This window comes from Hyperolius riggenbachi, chromosome 3, assembly GCF_040937935.1.
Source record: "Hyperolius riggenbachi isolate aHypRig1 chromosome 3, aHypRig1.pri, whole genome shotgun sequence".
Taxonomy (NCBI): domain Eukaryota; kingdom Metazoa; phylum Chordata; class Amphibia; order Anura; family Hyperoliidae; genus Hyperolius; species Hyperolius riggenbachi.
Window position 1 is genome coordinate 416113073 of NC_090648.1, and position 20475 is coordinate 416133547.

General features: G+C 44.4%; 1 protein-coding gene across 5 annotated transcripts in view; it reads left to right on the plus strand.

Annotated features, from left to right (window-relative positions):
• ARHGAP26 (Rho GTPase activating protein 26) overlaps positions 1-20475 on the plus strand; it is a 1021369-nt gene that overhangs the window by 796463 nt on the left and 204431 nt on the right. For 4 of the 5 annotated variants that reach the window (XR_011030516.1, XR_011030517.1, XR_011030518.1 and 1 more), the window contains exon 25: positions 10123-10227. The exons of the other annotated variant lie outside the window; for it this stretch is intronic. The gene's annotated coding sequence lies outside the window, so the exon portion shown is untranslated. The remainder of the gene's footprint in view (positions 1-10122; positions 10228-20475) is intronic. 5 annotated transcript variants of the gene reach the window in all.

A 20475-nucleotide genomic window follows, 5' to 3' on the forward strand; every position in this document is an offset into this window, starting at 1 on the left:
AGGCTATCCTTCTGATCCTCTGCCTCTAATACTTAAAGGCAGGGAGCATACTTGACTGTTTTCATATGTTGATTTCAGCCATCGATTGATCGATTCTATAGAATCCCCATTCGATCGATTTGCGGCCAATTTTGATTGATTTCAATCTATTTGATCTATCTGACAGGATGGAAAATCTAGGTCGATCTGTTGCAGGCCGCAGAAAGATGGCCCATAGAGTTGCATTGGATCTAGTGGTCCAATAATGCATTTAGATCGATTTCCAATAGATTTCATTCTGATAGATTCCTGTCAGATTGGACTTGACAGGCATCTGCCAGAAATCTATCTGATGGTGGAATCTTCTGCAAATCTATAAGTGTATGGCCACCTTTAATGTGTTTTTCTTGCACCGAAAAAAAAAAATTACAGGTACTTATCCGTTAGCCGGGCGCATCCGGCAGGTGGCGCTGTTGATGTTAATTCCAATCATAATTACTTCACGTCAACCTGTGAATGTAAACGCCGGATGCGCCCGGCTTAAACAGATCAAGCCGCCGGCTTGCTTCATGAGTGTCTCGCTCTCCTCCCCCTCTTGCCCTCTCTCGTATGAGCCTTGGGGAGGGGACATGCGTGTCCCCCCAGAGTCGTTCGTCGCTGCATTGCGACGAACGACGCATGTCCCCTCCCCAGTGTTCTATAGGAGAGAGGGCAAGAGGGGGAGAAGAGCGAGACACGAAGCAAGCCGGCGGCTTGATCTGTTTAAGCCGGGCGCATCCGGCGGTTTACATTCACAGGTTGACGTGAAGTAATTATGATTGGAATTAACATCAACAGCGCCACCTGCCGGATGCGCCCGGCTAACGGATAAGTACCAAATTACATTCTGCATGATAATTCTGCACATTTTGTGTCAGTTTTCTGTATCAATTACATTAGCTGTTGTTAAAAAAAAAAATGCATGTGTTTTTCTGCATAGAAACACACTTGGTGTGCAGAAAATGTACACAGAAAAAGGCCAGCTAAAAACTGAAAGACAAGTTTGATTCCTGACTAAGCCATAGACGCTGAACAAGCATGCAGATCAAATGTCTATGACACATCTGCCAAGATTAGCTGCATGCTTGTTTCAGGTGTGTGATTTAGACTCTAGTGACCGGAAAGATCAGCACGATTTCCATGCAACTGGTATTGTTTAAAAGGAAATAAATATGGCAGCCACCACTCTCATATGAATGAAAGCAATGAAACATTTGCAGCAACGATTATAACATAATAAAAGCCTGACAATCTATAAATATCAGTAGATATATACTGAGCTAGAAATATAATGCATTTTAACTATTGAGGTACACTGTACAAGAGAGAAGTTGTTAAAACTGGCCACAGATATTTCAGCAGGGTAATGGTTAAAGTGCAGAGTGTGTCATAAATAAAAGTAAGTAAACAGAACACTGAGATAAGGCTGAGGAATGTGTGAATGACAGTGGGGAGAATGATCCTGTAACCTCCAGACCAAAAGCATCTGCTGCTATCTCAGGGGACTGAGACATGATCTTAGTGGGAAAAGTTCGGAGCTCACCTCTCAATAGCTTCTAATGTAGATATATGACAAAGACTGAGACGGCCAGGCTGTTGGATGATTGTTACTCCCTTAGACTCAGGAATGCCGTCAGCAGCACTGAGCCCCCTCCCCCCCCTGTTGTTTGAAGAGGGAGGTTGCCTGGGGCACACGCCATGCCTGCACCTTTCCAGATACGCGTCTGGTTGGGACCATCAGTTGCGTTGTGGAGAAGTCAGGTGGATACACAGCGGATAGTCCTACTGAATAGACTGTTAGAATTTGTATTATGGCAAGAAAAAAGCAGCTAAGAAAAAAAAAAACCGAGTGGCCATCGTTACTTTAAGAAATAAAGGTCAGTCAGTTCGAAAAATTGGGAAAACTTTGAAAGTGTCCCCAAGTGCAGCTCCAAAAACCATCAAACGCTACAGAGAAACTGGCTCACATGCGGACTGCCCCAGGAAAGGAAGACCAAGAGTCACCTCTGCTGCAGGGGATAAATTCATCCGAGTCACCAGCCTCAGAAATCTCAGGTTAACAGCAGCTCAGATTAGAGACCAGGTCAATGCTACACAGAGTTCTAGCAACAGACACATCTCTAAAACAACTGTTAAGAGGAGACTGTGTGAATAAGGCCTTCATGGTAGAATATCCACTAGGAAACCACTGCTAAGGACAGGCAACAAGCAAACGAGACTTGTTTGGGCTAAAGAACACAAGGAATGGACATTAGACCAGTGGAAATCCGTGCTTTGGTCTGATGAGTCCAAATTTGAGATTTTTGGTTCCAACCACCGTGTCTTTGTGCAACGCAGAAAAGGATGGACTCTACATGCCTGGTTCCCATTGTGAAGCATGGAGAAGGAGGTGTGATGGTGTGGGGGTGCTTTGCTGGTGACATGGTTGGGGATTTATTCAAAATTGAAGGCATACTGAACCAGCAATGCTACCACAGCATCTTGTAGCGGCATGCTATTCCATCCGGTTGCGATTGTGTTTAGTTGGACCATCATATATTTTTTAACAGGACAAAGACCCCAAACACACCTCCAGGCTGTGTAAGGGCTATTTGACCAGGAAGGAGAGTGATGAGGTGCTGCGCCAGATGACCTGGCCTCCAAAGTCACCAGACCTGAACCCAATCGTGATGGTTTGGGGTGTGCTGGACCACAGAGTGAAGGCAAAAGGGCCAACAAGTGCTAAGCATCTCTGGGAACTGCTTCAAGACTGTTTGAAGACCATTTCAGGTGACTACCTCTTGAAGCTCATCAAGAGAATACCAAGAGTGTGCAAAGCAATAATCAAAGCAAAAGGTGGCTACTTTGAAGAACCTAGAATATGACATCTTTTCAGTTGTTTCACACTTTTTGGTTATGTACTATAATCCCACATGTGTTAATTCATAGTCTGGATGCCTTCAGTGTGAATCTACAATGTTCATAGTCATGAAAATTCTTGAGAAGGTTTGTCCAAACTTTTGGTCTGTACTGTGTATATATATATAAATATAAAGAAAATTTAACTGCATTTGTACTTGAAAAAATCATATGCTAGTATAGACCATAGCACTGGTTTGCATATACGTCCTGATTTAAGAAGGTTGGGGACCACTGTAGACCAGTGGACTGGATTCATTAAAAAAGTATTTATTGGTTGTCACCAGTTTGCCACACTCATCTGGGTCTTTCGGATTCCACTGAAGATTGCAAAGAGGTGAGTGAAACAGCTGCACTATTGCAGTGGATGCACACCCAAGACTACCTGCATTTATTACAAACATTTTGCACTACAGGAGCTCTCAAACCACTCCAGTCAGTGACTGTGCCTATGACCTGAGATGACACAGGTGATGGTTGCAAACGCATACCATCTAATGGCAGACGATTTATAGAAAAACCAGCTCACATTTCCTGTTTGACATAATTTCTCAAGTAACTAATAAGTGTACAGTAGTCACTTCATTGTTAAGAGATTTCTTATGCTAGAAGGTAGTCACATAGTTTATTCAATTCTGTTGCACTCCAGCTAAGTAGCAAAAAAAATATGTTTGGCATTTGCATTTGCACTCAAGCATGTTTATATATTGCACTATGTCTGCCCTGCAGACGAGTCTGTCTCTTTTTCAATTTCTTGTCTTTATTTTTTTTAAGTACTTGAGTTTTTAAAATGCTGTATATTTTATTTTTCAAATATAATGTAAATAGAGATTTATGTGAAGTACTGTGAGTTAAAGTTTTATATTTGATATTTTGTGCACTAATTCAGCTCACTGGGGCAACATTCACAAATGTCTTTTTATAGCAGTAAAGTTATTTTAGGTCTCTAGGGAGCCTTATGTGCAAGAGTGTCAAGCATCAAGGTTCAAACATATGCAAGAACCATGCTCCGTGGATATATTGTACCTTGTAGTTACCGTAACTGATTTTAATGCTTCTTTTCCTTTGATTCACTTCACAGATGTATGATAAAATTATTTGCCAATACAAGCATATACTGTACATTTTAAGAGACCTGTATAAAGCTATGGAAACTATCACTACTGATCTGTTTTACATGTGTATGCAATTATACAAGTTACAGTGCCCATTAGGGATGGTCAATGAGATGCCAAGTTGATGCAGGATTATGCAAATGTATGCAGCTTGAACATGAACCAATCAAATCCTACTGAGGTACACAAGCCTTGGAAGAAACTAGATAAGTAATTCACCAGCACTTGCTTGGACTATTTGAACACTGCTATTTGCATTCATGCTTGGTTGTATGCTGATTTTTTTTCTATCAATCAAACTGCATAGTGTCAGAGTTCTGCTTCTTGATAAAATTTGATTGGTACATTTTCAAGCTGCATACATTACCATACAAAATTTGCATAATCCTGCATTAACGCAAAATTATTTGCATCTCATTGTTTATCCCTAATGCCCATATATTACTCGATTATCCTGTACGATCAGCCATTTAATTTGATCATTTTATCCAACGGGGAGAATTGATTGTCCTGTGATGCTTGATCAATGAAAATTGGCCTATATCTGGTTGAATAGCCCAATTTACTTGATTGGGCTGGATGGAAAATGTCAAGGAATTGGCTACTGTTCACATGATTCCAATCTACACAGAATTACGATTCAACCACACTGCAGTTTAGCACTCAATAAAGTCTATTTAATATTTATTGGGAAATCGAGTAATGGACCTTTACCAAGATGTCATCCATGAAGATGCTGCCACTATATATACAGTAAATCCCTACAGATGCAGTTTGTTAGGTTGAGTGCTTTTTTTTCTGCCCTCTGAAATTACTGTAGTAAGCTTCTTCTGTTTCCTGCTGAAAGACTGAAATGGCAGCTTTTACCCTACCCCATTTATGGATGTTAATGTCTTTCTGAAGTTATGTGCTAAAATCTGACAAAATGAATGTTCTATAAAGGAATTGTAATCTTATTCTGGGCCCAATATGATAACATTTTTGATGTAGCAATATTACATCATCAAAGTGCATCCACATTGCCACTATATACAGCTTGTGCTGTTTGTTAGCCTGCACCAGCACTATTGACGCCTCATCCATCATTGTGGGCCCTAAAATGGTTAAATGAATTATTTTACTAGTTTTGTATAAAAATAAATTTTGTAATTGAAAACAGTCTGCCTTTACAGTTCAAATTTTTCCTTGATGATGTTGCTGATCTGCAATGAATTGATTGGCATCCTTCTCCTGATAAACTAATAATGGCTAAACTGACTAATTGGCTGACAAAACTGAAGAATTTTATTCCAAACATTAAACAATCTGGCTAGTAGACAGACTAGACTTGCACCTAATGTGCCAGAAACAGCAGACTCCCCTTCCTGGCTGTTAAATCCAAAGATTCAGAGTGCTTAGCAAATTAAAGTCTCTCTCCCCCCCCCCCCCCACCCACCCACCCACACACACACAAGTTTAGCCTACAGTTCGATTACCTTCATTTTATGGCGTTCTGTAGACGGGACATTTAGCACCAGCGGCAAGTCATATAGTTCATGTATTAGTAGTTGAGCTAGAAGTGCTACAAACTCATCATAGCAAAATGTTTTCATCTGTTTTCTGTAACATGAAATATTACATTTATTCTACTTCTCATTAAAATAAGGTTGTCTAATGTGTGCTTCCTTTTTAGTGTTTTGTTTAGCTCAATGTATGGTTTTCAGGTTACCATATCCGTTGCTTAGTGCAACTACATTTTTGTCATTGGAAACAATATACTAAAGAGAAATAGAAGCATCTGTCTTACACATTGGATTTTATTCTGTAGAATTACACTGGAAACCGGTTATGAAACAGGGAAATGTTTCAGACATGGAGAAACATCGGCACCGACTATATTATATGTAGTCACTGATGTGAAATTTCCCATGAAAACCTGTAGCTTGTTGCAGCCTGTGAATGCTAGCCCTGTTACCACATTGGTGTCAGTGTGAGGGGATGCCACAATACGGTAGCCATAGTCAATAGAGGTCTTAGCAAGATAGAAGTTTTGGCCCGCCCCTGCTGGCCGTGTGGCTTTTTTGGTCAAATCCAATGGGGGAGGGAGAACACTCAACAGGCCTTAGGCTCCTTGTGGAGGATCTATCTCTGTACCTACAAATACTCTAAATGAGTAATGCTGGCATCTAATAATCACACAATCTTCTGAATTGGAGAACAGTGTAAAGCAGATGGGAAGGCCAGCAATTATGTAAACTAGTCCTCAAACAGTTAGCTTCTGAGCAAGAAACAATACTCCAGGTGAAAAGATTATGCACTTTGTTGTACTAGTGGGCTCTGGTTGCTATAGTTGCGTTTAGAAAGTGAAATTGGACAATTTTCTATTTTTTTTTACCCGTTTACTAGTAAAACAGCAGCTGAACTATACTTTGTGTAACATATCGGTTACAGCTTTCTAATATCACCCAGCTTTGCTGTGTGCAGTTTTATTAAAAAAATTGCTGTCCTGGGTACAGAGAATTGGGGACAATAAAAGAACTGCAGAGTTTTAAAGCCACATTGAATTGAAACGATGGAGTAAAATGTCACTTTGCAGCCATTTATCAGATGGAAGAGACTTTTCAGCTGTCCATATATCCAAGTGGTAGAAAGCAATCCAATTCAAGTATCGCCAGCTAGAGTAATGAACACTTGTCCGAGCTGTCATCTCATGGAGATTTTCCAACATACAGGAAAACTCTGGTGAGTGATAGCAAACATCCCCAACCCCTCCCTCATTTCTGTGGACAACAAAGCTTTTACTGTATGCCCAGCATATCCGTTTGGCTGCATTAAATTAGAAGATGGTAGCTAGTGCTGGAGGCCCTTCCGTGGTTGCAGGATAGCACATCTGCTGGTGGATTCCTAGGAAAATCAATAGAATGCCCATTAGCACTTTATCACATAGCATTTGTGTTGTGAAAAAAACTTACTTTAGATCTGCAGACTGTATTTCCAGTTAATAGACAACTTGTATTCAATATTGCCATACGACCTAGATTTATTTTATCTGATGTATCTTTTAGCTGAGCCAGGCTGCCAACCACAGTACACTGAACTACATCTGCAGGCTATCACAGGAACATCAGCATGTAGCCGTGCTGAGCAGGCACGCCTTCTTCATACATACTGCTGCAGTTAGTGAAGTGGTGTGGGATCACAATGTAGCTCTGTTTATGCAGTTCACTATGTTCTCTTATCAGGTGCCAAAGTTTGTCCATGGCGCACTTGTCTGTCTTTACTGAACTTTATTTCTGATGCTTCTTATCTGTCTAAAGACTAGATCCCTGCTTGGGAAAAACTGTACTCAGAAATAAATAAATAAATATATATATTCATAGATCTAGCTTACAGATTATAAGCAAATTTCTTTATAGATACAAAGTTTACAAACATTCTGTGATTTTTTTTTTGCAATACATCTCAAAATAAACATATATACAATCTACTTGTGTGTCATTCAATGAAACGGTTTCTTCCTTGTGGACCTTCTGTATATCACATGTATGCTTGTTTACCAGATATCACATTCTGCTGTTCTATTCATACCATGCTATTAGTCAGTAAATGTACTATTAAACAGAGAAAGCTATTCTGGGGAATTATTGTAATAAGGTCACTTGTTTCCAGTAACCAATGATTATGTGGTGAGCTTGTGTGGAGATGGTCTGCGAGATGCTAATCATTTCACCTTGGTTGCAGATTTAATGCAAAGCGTTTGCAGCAGGGGAGCCTCTAGGCATAGGCAGTACGGGCCATTGCCTGGAGTGCCATTGATCCTGGGGGCGCGATGTTGCTGGATTAATCCCCGCCCCCTATGTAAGCCCCGCCCCCACGGTGTTCTATTACTTTCTTCTGCTGCATCTGCTTAGCGTAAGTTGCAGGCAGCTGCCACTGTGTCCCTCTGTGCCTTGTACATCCTTTTTCCCCCCTTTGTGACCCCATTTGTCCTTCTGTCTCCCTTTATGCCTCCTGTCTCCCTTTGTGCCTCCTGTCTCCATGTGCCTCCTCTGCCTCCTTCTGTCCCCCTGTGCCTCCTTATGTCCCCTTGTGCCTTTATTTGTCCCTCTGTGCTATCTCTGCACCCCTGTTCCTCCTTCAGTCCCACTCCACTTCCTTCTGTCCTCATATGCCTCCTTCTGTCTCCCTTTGTGCCTCATTCTGTCTCCATGTGCCTCCTTCTGTGCCCTTTGTGCCTTCTTTTCTGTCTCCCTGTGGCTCTGTCTGACCCCCTCTACCTCCTTCTATCTCCCTGTGCCTCCTTATATCCCCCTCTGCCTTATTCTGTCACCCTTGTGTGCCTCCTTCTGCCCCCTTTGTGTTTTTTTTTCTCTTCCCCTTTGTGCCTCCTCCTTTCCCTTTGTGCCTCCTCCTTTCCCCCTGTGCCTCCTTTTGTCCCCCTGTGTGCCTCCTTTTGTCCCCCTGTGTGCCTCCTTTTGTCCCCCTGTGTGCCTCCTTTTGTCCCCCTGTGTGCCTCCTTTTGTCCCCCTGTGTGCCTCCTTTTGTCCCCCTGTGTGCCTCCTTTTGTCCCCCTGAGTGCCTCCTTTTGTCCCCCTGCGTGCCTCCTTTTGTCCCCCTGCGTGCCTCCTTCAGTCCCCCTGCGTGCCTCCTTCAGTCCCCCTGCGTGCCTCCTTCAGTCCCCCTGCGTGCCTCCTTCAGTCCCCCTGCGTGCCTCCTTCTGGCCCTTATGCCTTCTTCTGTTCCCCTGTACCGCCTGCTGTGCCTCTGTGTAACTCCTTCTGTCCTCCTGTGCCGCCTCCTGTCCTCCTTGGTGTCTCATTCTGAACCCCATTGTGCCTCCTTTTGTTGCCCATTGTGCTTCCTTGTGTCCCCCTTTCTGTTCCCTTGTGCCTCCTTCTGTCCTCCTTTGTGGCTTCTTCTGACCCTCATGCCTCCTTCTGTCCCCCTGGGCCTCCCTATGTCGCCCTGTGTGCCTCCTTCTGTCCCCCTTTGTGCCTCCTTCTGTCCCCCTTTGTGCCTCCTTCTGTCCCCCTTTGTGCTTCCTTCTGTCCCCCTTTGTGCTTCCTTCTGTCCCCCTTTGTGCTTCCTTCTGTCCCCCTTTGTGCTTCATGAAAGTGGAGTCCTGCCTATGTGAATTTTCTGGTGAAATGCTGACCGCACTGTGTATTTTGCTGGGAAAACGCTGCCGCAATAAGTGTAATTTCTGATAAAACGCTGCCGCATTACGATTATTTTCTGGTGATCCGCTTCTACAATACGTATATTTACTGGTAAAATGCTGCTGCATTACGATTATTTTCTGGTGAAGCGCTGCAGCATTACGAATTTTTTTTTATAAAACACTGCGACCATTTTCATGAGGGGGTGGGTTGGAGGCACCACAGGTTTTCTCGCCTGGAGTGACAAAATGGCTAGAGGCGCCCCTGGTTTGCAGCTTGCAGTTGAACAAAGCAAATACATCAGCTGTCAGTCTTGACAGACCCCATTCCAATCTGCATACAATTTGCACTAAATTTGCGTGGAAACTGGAATTATTTGCATCTCATTTACAATCTCTAGTTCTGTGCCAGTATCGGCAGTATCAGTACTTGGACTGACAAGGTTTTTTGTTGTTTTTTTTTTACCACTTCAGGGGGGGGGCACAATTTTAACATCCTCGCCCTGGGTGCAATTTAGCCTAGAAACTGCCCTGCATGAGGATATCCAACCATGCATCATATGTACCACAAGAGGATCAAACATGCACCGCTAGTTAATATGAATGATTGGTGTAGTGGTCACATGACCAACCAATCATAGAGGTATTCTGTGAAGGTACCTTGTCTTGGGTCAAGAGGCACAAAGTTAGGGGGAAAGTAAAAATTATCAATGCACTTGATTGATCTGATAAGCTATTCCATAAAACTTGTCCTGAAGAGTTAGACCTCTCATAAAAGTGTTAGCTAGTTTATTAAGGAGCAATTAGATACATATAGCCTCCAAATGTCTAAAAAACAAAATAAAATAACTAGCAAACATCATTACCACTTAGGCTGTAGAACAACACGTGGAGTATTATTGCATTCTTATAAAGGAATAGACTTTATATATTGATTTATTTCTTATTGTTTAGGAGCCTTGTCCTGATGTAAGATTCCATAATCATATTGCGTTTGAATATATTAAGTACAGACCGATGGGAAATAGGAACTGGAAACTTCCAATTACTAACAATAATGTAGGTGGCATTTTACATGCAGATATGATCTTACTGAATGTGAGTGCACTTTTATAACTTTTTTTTTATATCTAACAAACGGAGTTACGCTTAATAAGGATGTGTTTGAGCCTAGTGATTGAGAACTGATTCCTTGAGAAGACCGAGGGGAGACATCTGATCTGCAGTAAATGCTCTATACCTGGTCTGTGGTCGGTAACACGGTTAATCTGGTGAGCGGTTCATTTGTATATTGGTGATTGGGATCACAGTGGTGAATAGTATAGTGCATGTGCACGGTGTTATAAGGAAAGGTAACAACTGGAGTCACTAGTACTACAACATTAGCGATTCTTGTTTGGATTTTCCGAGGATCTGTCAGAACAAGGAGCTGAGATCGGGAGGAAATTGGTGCCTTAAAAAAATGGGTACCTTTCCTGATCCACACTCTAAAGGCTCATACACACATCAGACCATAGTCTTTTGAAAATGAAAGTTCACAGACCAATTTTACCCCCTTCCATGTAGTATGAGAGCCATACCTACACAGTCTATTCTATGGAGCTGAACTCCCCATCAGACAGAAATCTTTGCAAGATGCTGCACACAAAGATGCTGTAGACATTCAAAAGATCAGTATCTGCAAAAGATCTGTTCCTGCAAAAGATCCGTTCCTGCAAAATGCATTCATAGTCTATGATATCTGCAGATCATCATACACACCTTGTTTAACAGACATTCATCTGCAGATCAGATCCACCAGGATGGATTTTCAGAACTGCAGATGATTGTCTGATCTGCAGATGAATGTCAGTTAAACAAGGTGTGTATGAGGATCTGCAGATCTCATAGACTATGAATGCAATTTGCAGGAACGGATCTTTGGCAGGAACAGGTCTTTTGCAGATACTGATCTTTTGTGTCTGTACAGCATCTGTGTGTGCAGCATCTTGCAAAGATTTTTTTTTTCTGATGGGGAGTTCAGCTCCATAGAAAAAGACTGTGAAGGTATGGCTCTCATACTACATGGAAGGGGGTAAAATTGGTCTGTGATCTTTCATTTTCAAAAGACTATGGTCTGATGTGTGTATAAGCCTTATGGTGGCCACTAATGATCCAATCTTTTTCATCCAATCTTACCAAATCTTTGTAGTATAAGGGTAAATTGAGTGAATATACTGAATGGACACTTCAGGCAGTAACCTTATATTACATAGAAATGGTAAGATTGGATGAAAAAGATTGGATCATTAGTGGCCACCTTTAAGGTGCGTACACACATGCGACTATAGTCGTTTGAAACGATCGTTCCCCGATCGTTTCAAACGACGATCGTTTAAAAAAAAAGCAGCCAACGACCATTAAGTCTAACGACGGACGAGCTAGATCGTTAAAAACGAACGATCTAGCTTGGCGGATTTTTTTCAACGACGACCGTTTGCAAAAGTAGTACATCGTTGGAAATGGTTGTTCGTACTAGGCTTGACATGCGCATTTCACTATTTCTCCATGGAACTTTTCATTTTTATGCGCAGGCGCAATAGTTGCTTTTACGTGATGTAACGTTTGTTCTAACGATCAGATCGTTACACACCTTTTAAAACTAACTTTACTTAGGTCGTTCTTTCATCAATTAAAAGTTCGTTCGTCGATGACAACGAACGATCGTTGTCGCATGTGTGTACGTAGCATCAACCTCCTTAGCGGTATGGACGAGCTCAGCTCTCGGTTATGCTTAAGAAAACAGGCTGTCCTCCCATGCACCAAATTGACTATAATATCTTAAACATTTTAAAATGGTCCTGAATTTAGGAACCAATTGTTATAACCAAGTTCTGGTTATCTAAGTTACCATAATTTGTCAGCTCAGACGACACTAGCTATTTTCTTCTTAACTCACCAAATATGTGTTTTACACACTGCTCTGAGTAAACTCTACAGATGGCTGTTAATGAGAATCCCAGGAGATCAGCATTTAGAAAAATACCCCAACCAGCCTGTTTGGCGCTGTTTATCACGCCACTGTCAAAATTATCAAGATGACATTTTTCCCAGTTATGGTGTTTGATGTGAACATTAATTGAGCTGCTGACTTGTACATGCATGATTTTTCTACGTATTGCTTTTGCCACAGGATGGGCTGGCTAGTTAATTGCATATACAGGCAGGTGTACAGATCGATGTTCTTAATAAAGTGATTTTTTGGGTGTTTCATGTGAAGCTTTGTGAAGACAAAAGTACTGCTTGACGATTTGCCCCGCTGTGCTGCTCTCTGCTGTAAACAAAATTCTGGCAGGGGAACTTCAAAGGAAAAACTCTCCCTTGGTGTTCAAGGCAGCTGTCAGACCTCACACAGAAACATCAACCCCACAGGTATTCACTATGGCAGACTCCATGAGACACAGGAAGCCAACAGATTCTACAGCTCTGGCCAGCAAGCTAAAATGACACTCTATATGACTGGTATTTGTGTATGTGGAGCACAGAACAAATGGGCTTAGGCCCCCTTCTCCACTTGTTGCTTGCAATGCAGGTGGGTGTAGCAACACACAGCTCTTGCGTTGTTATCCAATTTTCTCTGTTGTGCAGATCCCATAAATCTCTTAATAATGGGACCACAACTGTGTTTGCACAAATTTGCAAGCCATCATGCGATTAGTTACCGTGCTGAATAATAATGCATTGTTTGAAACATTAGACAGTGCAGTCTCTGCTGTTTTGCACTTTTACGTTCGGTAGTTCTGAGGTGGTCAGCTACACACGTGGGCATACCTCCCAACTTTTGAAAGTGAGAAAGAGGGACACGTAAGTCACTGCCCCTGTGCGTCCTTATGCTTTTGCAGGAGGGTGACAATAGGCAGGAGGAGGGTGCCACTGGGTGGGGAGGAAGGTGCCAGTGGGTGGTGAGGGTGATGCCAGTGGGTAGCAGGAGGTGCCAGTGAGTGTGGAGGAGGGTGCCACTCTGGGTGGGGAGAAAGATGCCAGTGGGGTAGGAGGAGTGTGCCACTTTGGGTGTGGCGGAAGATGCCAGTGGGTAGCAGGAGGTGCCAGTGAGTGTGGAGGAGGGTGCCACTCTGGGTGGGGAGAAAGATGCCAGTGGGGTAGGAAGAGTGTGCCACTTTGGGTGTGGCGGAAGATGCCAGTGGGTAGGAGGGTGCCAGTTTGGGTGGGGAGGAAGATGCCCCTGGGCAGAGAGGAGAAAAAGAAAATGATTGAAGCACCAGCCTTGCCGATGCGTAAGGGGAGGGGGGACTGCATCATTCCTTCCTCTTTCCTTCCTCTTTCCTTCCTCTTTCCTTCTCCATGGGCCCCCTTCCTATACTCCCTTGCAGAGTATAGGCACAGTGGTGTGTGGGCAGTTATTTCACCTGCCATGCATTTCAGTGGCCGGCTTCTTTCTACTTCCTGTTTCCCACAACGCGTCATGCTGAGAAATAGGAAGCGGAGAGGAGCCGGCTGCCAGAAGCATGGACAGGTGAGAAAACTGCACACACTGCTGTGCCTATATTCTGCAAGGGAAGAAACCAAGGTCAGTAGCACCACTCCTGAAGAAATAGCTCTTTATTGAGACACGTAATAAAAATCATGTCAGTAAGGATGGGCTTAGACCGACATGTGATTTTTATTACATGTCTCAATAAAGAGCTATTTGTTCAAGAGTGGTGCTGTTGATCTTGGTTTCTTGGATTGGTGACCGTTGGGCTTCAGGGTCATATCAGCTCTAGCACGCTCCTTTCTCCATTGGAGTGCTTGGTCTAACACTGTGTATACTCTGCAAGGGGACACAGGACAATACCAATTGCCTGGCAGGCCTGCTCATCTTTCTGGTCAGTAGTGTCTGAATCACACACCCGAAACAAGCAAGCAGCTAATCTTGTCAGATTTGTTATAGACCTATGATCTGCTTAAAGTATTAGAGGCAGAGGATCAGCAAGACAGCCAATCAATGTGTATTATTTAAAATGAAATAAACATGTCAACCTCCATATCCCTCTCACCTCGGGATCCCTTTAAGACACTTTGCTTAATTAGGCCTGCAGGTGTCCCCAGTTGTTTTGTACCTTAAGGCTAATTTCACACCAGGACGTTGCGTTAGAGGGGGCGTTAAGGTCGCATAACGTCCCCCTAACTCAACGCCTGGTGGTGCTGGATCTGGACGTCAGAGTGAGCCGCGTTGTGCAGCTCACTCTGGCGTCAGTGATGCCGTGATGCGCACTCTTGTGCGCATGCGGCATCACGTGGTCCCGCCGGCCAATCGCCGCACAGAGCGGCTGCTCCAGGAAGTAAACACTGCATGTCATAACGTGCAGTGCATATTAATTAGCCATGTGCCTGGCCGCTCTCCGCTCCTCCCCAACATTACTGAGCATGTGCAAGCAGTCTAACGCGGCTCAGCCGCGTCTAAAGTACTGCATGCAGTACGTTGTCTTGTGGCGCAGCGTTACAATGTAACGCAACGTCCGCACTGTGAACAGCCCCATTGATTTTTCATTACTGTGCGGTGGGCTGCGTTACAGGCTGCTCTAACGTGCGCCTGTAACGTCCCACTGTGAAACCAGCCTTAGACTTCTGTTAAAGCGCAAAACAAAAAGGGAGATTAAGACAATGCAGAATAATATCACTCTCTAAACTCTAAACTGTGAAAACAATATAAACCCAACAGTAAGGACTCATTCACACTTATGTGCGTTATGATGCACTGCACATAATGTCTGTAACGCAGGTAGCATTAAAGTCTATAGACTTTCATGTTACCATTCACACTGCAGTGTGCCGTGTGCCTTCCTGTGCGCTATTATAATGCAGCCAGGAACATCCTAACGCACAATGCATGCATTTTCATGCAATTTTTTTAATGGAATGTTGCCTCTGAAGTATGCATTTTAGCACGTTGTAATGCGTGTTTCAGTGCATTGAAACACAGGCACGAAATCACGTTCCTGCATGAGTTAAAGAGTGAGAATGAGCCCTAAGGGCTTGTTCACACTGAAGTCGATTCACAAAAGCGTGATAACTGCTATTACAGCAGTTATCATGCGATGTGTGGCTCGCAGTGCTTATCACGCAAACAGCGTTAGTTCATGTGATAAGCGAAGGTTATCGTGCGATCACGTGCGCTTTTCACATGAAACACGCACGTGATTGCGCAATAACCTTCGCTTATCACGTGAACTAACACTTCGCGTGATAAGCACTGCGAGCTGCACATCGCGTGATAACTGCTGTGATAGCAGTTATCACGGTTTTGTGAATCAACCTCAATGAGCGTTTGCAGATTTTTTAAAGCACTGTCGATTTTAGAAATCGCTCTAAAAGCACTTATGTGCAACGATCCTCTATGAGTGGGTTCACATATGAGCGGTTCAATTGCGATCCGCTTTCAAAAGTGCTGCCTGTACCATTTTCTGAGCGCTTTGGCTCAATGGAAGGTATAGGGAAATCGCAAAGCGCTTGAAAAAGCGCTTTGTATAGCGATTTTCCAGAGCACTTCTATGAATAGATGCATTGTATTTATTCATTTCCAGGTGAAAGAGTTAGCTTCCTGACTAACGTCAGGAAGTGAAAAACCACTCTGCGAAAACGAAGTCTCCCGCAATCCAGGCTCGACAAGCCTGACCAGCTAGATTTATTTACCTTCCCTGGCTCCAGCGGGTAGAGCTGTTGCGGCTCTCAGCACGGAAATAGCCGATCTCTGTCGGATCCGCTCTTCTGCCTGCGCAGTAGAGCAGCCCGACAGCGATCGGCTATTTCTGCCTATCTCCGAGTGGAGAGCTGATACTGCATCTGCGTTTGAGCGAAGGTAAATATTTACATCCCCGCTGTTCGAAGGGGCACAGCAAGACCGCCGTGAGACACAGGAGGACGGGGGAAGCCTCGATAGGATCCGGAGGCTTCCCCCATCCGAGGTGAGTAGCCCCCTGGGGAACTTTTTCTCATTACAGGTTTTGTTTAAACTTAACAGTTCTCTATAGCCAATAAAAAAAAAAAAATCTGATAAAGTATTAATTTGAGGGCTCGTTTCCACTAGTGCGGCACTGAGCGGGTGGGCGGGATCGCAGGCGAATCCCATGAGCCGTGCCATGCACGGCTATGGGAATCGCAGCCTCCTCCGCAAATTCTGTAGGGGGTTCCGGCCGAATCGCTACTGCAAGCGATTCGGCCGGCGGCGCCGTTATCCCCTATGGCAGAGCTTCCCCGCGCGATTTGCCTGCGGGGAAACTCTGCGGATTTGCGAGCCGTTTCCGCGGTAGTGGAAACGGGCCCTTAGGTCTGGAACCCACTAGCCGTATGTAACAAAGCCATTTCTAAGCGCTTGTGATTTGAACAGCTCTTGCCAATGTAATACTATGGGTGTGATCCCACTTGAGCGATGTGATTTTTATAAAGGTCACCCATAGCATTGCATTAGCAAGAGATTTTCAAATCACTAGCGCTTACAAAGGGCTTCTAGTTGGTTTGAGCCCCAACAACCGCATGAGATCAGTAGCATGGGAGCAGAGGTTACAGTGGTCTCACTTGCAGCTGGACTTTATGATCCAGGAGCCATCCTTCAGCTAGCAGTGGTGTCAGCAGCCACTGTAGTAAGGGCCTGTTCTCACCTGTAATTGCAAAATGCTAGCCATCAGTGCTCGTGATTTTACTATTATTAGCGCGGTAATATCACTGTACACTCTAGCGATTTCTAAGCGATTAGTGTTTTTTAGCAAGTTAATCGTGACCGCTCTAAAATCGCGGTAAACTGCTGTATGTAGCCTGTTTTGTGATTGCCGCTAATTGCGAATCAGCGATGATCGTGAGATCACTGACATACACTTAATATAAAAAATGTATGCCACTTACTTTAAACAGTGCCAGCCAAAGCCTGTGATTAGCGGTAAGGGCTCTTTCACATTAGGGCAGATTTTCTGCGTTTCAACGCAACGGGTAAAGTTTGCATTACCCAAGGTGAAATGAAAGTCCATAGACTTTCATTTTAGCTTTCACATATAACGCAGCCTTTTTGTGCTTTGCGTTACACTGCACCCAGGCGCAGTTTTTCGGCCGACGCTAGCTTTATGCGTTACAATGTTAGTCAATGTAAAACGCACACTATGCAACAGAGGAACAATGTAGAAAGTTGAAAAGTAAAAGAAAAAAAAAAATTACCTGCGTTTTCCTATGTGCTGTAACGCATTGACAACGGATTAAAAACGCACACTCACTGCAGTGCAACGCATATTAAAATGCATACAACAAAACGTATGCTTTGAGCGTTCTCCAACGCAAGCTCTGATGTGAAAGAGCCCTAATCGCCCCAGTGAGATTGTGCTCTTTTCAGATCAGAGAGATGCAAAGGCTCTTTTTTTTAAGCTATGGCAATTTCCTGCCTGTTCTGCTGATCTTGTGTCTCTGAGGCCTGGAACCCACTAAGGCCGCATACACACATCAGACCATAGTCTTTTGAAAATGAAAGATCACAGACCAATTTTACCCCTTTCCATGTAGTATGAGAGCCATACCTTCACAGTCTTTTCTATGGAGCTGAACTCCCCATCAGAAAAAAATCTTTGCAAGATGCTGCACACAAAGATGCTGTACAGACACAAAAGATCAGTATCTGCAAAAGATCTGTTCCTGCCAAAGATCCGTTCCTGCAAATTGCATTCATAGTCTATGAGATCTGCAGATCATCATACACACCTTGTTTAACTGACATTCATCTGCAGATCAGACAATCATCTGCAGATCTGAAAATCCATCCTGGTGGATCTGATCTGCAGATGAATGTCTGTTAAACAAGGTATGTATGATGATCTGCAGATATCATAGACTATGAATGCATTTTGCAGGAACTGATCTTTTGCAGGAACAGATCTTTTGCAGATACTGATCTTTTGTGTCTGTACAGCATCTGTGTGTGCAGCATCTTGCAAAGATTTTTTTCTGATGGGGAGTTCAGCTCCATAAAATAGACTGTGTAGGTGTGGCTCTCATACTACATGGAAGCAGGTAAAATTGGTCTGTGATCTTTCATTTTCCAAAGACTATGGTCTGATGTGTGTATGAGCCTGAAGTCTTTTGTAAGCGCTTGTGATTTGAAAGCTCTTGCAAATGTTATGCTATGGGTGTGAGCCCACTTGAACATTTCAAATCACAAGTGCTTAGAAAAGAGCTGCTGTTGAGCCCCAGACCTAAGGGCCTGTACACACTGCATACATTTTGATTAAATAATGGAAGTGCATGCATTTTGCCGACTGCAAAGGCACTGTGATTAAACAAAGTCATTGTGTTGCCCTGTTCACAGTAGTGAAGTTCAGTTTTCACCAGGGCCGGTTCTAGACTTTTTGCAGCCTGAGGCAAACTTGTGAGTATGTGTCCCCCCATTTTTGAATGATCGCCAGATTCCAGAGCATAGTTGCGCTGCCGTTCACATCACCCATCCAACACACCTGACCCTTCATACCTTTCACCAACATTGTGCCGTGAAATGTGTTTGTACCTGGCACAAGTGATCTATTCCTCCTTCCCTGCTTGATACCTGACAATTTACTCTGCTTCATTTAGGGCTCATTTCCACTATAGCGAATCCGCATGCGGGCACTGCATGCGGATTCGCATAGTCAATGTAAGTGGATGGGGCTGTTTCCACTTGTGCGGCGGCGGGAGCGTTTTTCGGTACGGCAGAGCCGTCAGATTTCGCGTGCGGGAGGAATGCGGGCGAATCGCCGCTAATGCATTTAATAGGGAAAATGCATGCGGCTTTGTCATGCGGATTTCCCCGCGATTTTGCATGGTGTGCTATGGAGCTTTACTCAGGCAGTGACATGGTTAAATTCGCCTGGCTCCTTGCCATGCGAAATCGCATGCGAAATCGCGGCTAAATCCGCAGGCGGAAACGCAGCCGCATGCAATTTCTTCTGCGGTGGAATCCAGGCGATTCCGCACTGCAACAGTGGAAACGAACCCTTAACCCTCCTGGCGGTTTGCAAAACATCCGCCAGGGGGCAGCAAACTCTTTTTTTAATTTTTTTTTTTTCTTTTCATGTAGCGAGTCAAAGTCTCGCTACATGATAGCCGCAGCTCAGCGGCATCCCCCCAGCCCCTCCGATCGCCTCCGGCGATCGGAGATCAGGAGATCCCGTTCAAAGAACGGGATCTCCTGGAGGGCTTCCCCCGTCGCCATGGCGACGGGCGGCATGACGTCACCGACGTCATCGACGTCGTGACGTCATTGGGAGTCCCGGCCTACCCCTTAGCGCTGCCTGGCACTGATTGGCCAGGCAGCGCACGGGGTCTGGGGGGGGGGGGGGGGCCGGCGCGGCGAGCGGAGGCACCTAATCGGTGCGGAGCGGCGGCGATCAGACTGCACACGCAGCTAGCAAAGTGCTAGCTGCGTGTTGCAAAACAAAAAGTGAACAAATCGGCCCAGCAGGGCCTGAGAAATCCCCCTGCGCGGCATAGCCCGTGCTCAGCACGGGCTTACCGCCAGGGAGGTTAATGTTCTCACATAACATGCTGCAGCTCAACACAATAGCACACTGGCTGGCTGTGAGTCTGTAAGTCTCTCTTCTCCTCCTAGCCTGACTGCATGCTGTTAGTGTAAACACAGTACAAAAATGCTACCCCTGTAATCTTTACGCCTGATTCAAATGTTTCACCTTGCTTCATGAGAGAACCGGCCCTGGTTTTCACCCAGCTAAAAATCTCTTCTTAGACCCGGTTCGCATTAGCGTTAAAAAGCAGAACAGAACGGACACTGTACAAATGGAACGGATGCGAACGGATCCAGTGTTAATCTATGGAACTGTTCACATGCATCGTACGGATCTGTTGCGTAATTTCCACTGAACGGAACGCAAGTTTGCTGAAGCAATTTTTCCGCACTGCTGAGCACAGCGGCCCGGAAACGAAAGCTGAAGCATGGGGCAATGGGAGAACGAACGGTTTCTACACACTCGTGAAGAAACGGACAGTTCAGAGGGCAAAATCCAGTGGGGGTTTGGGGGGAATGTGGGGACACGAACTGGGCCATGCCTGAGCGGGCGAGGGAGGGCCTGTAGCAGTGAGCCAATGAGTTTGTGATGTATCGCATAGAGAGACATACTGGGGTGAGTAGTCTTTAGCTGTGTGTGTAAATAGTCATGTCTCTGCCTTGGTGGTCTGTCCTCAGAAGTGGCCACACCCTATACACATTTAGACCTCTTTCGCAGTAGGACGTTGCGTTTCAGTGCGACGTTAAGATTGCACAACGTGACCCTAACGCAACGCATATAGACTTTAACTTGGACG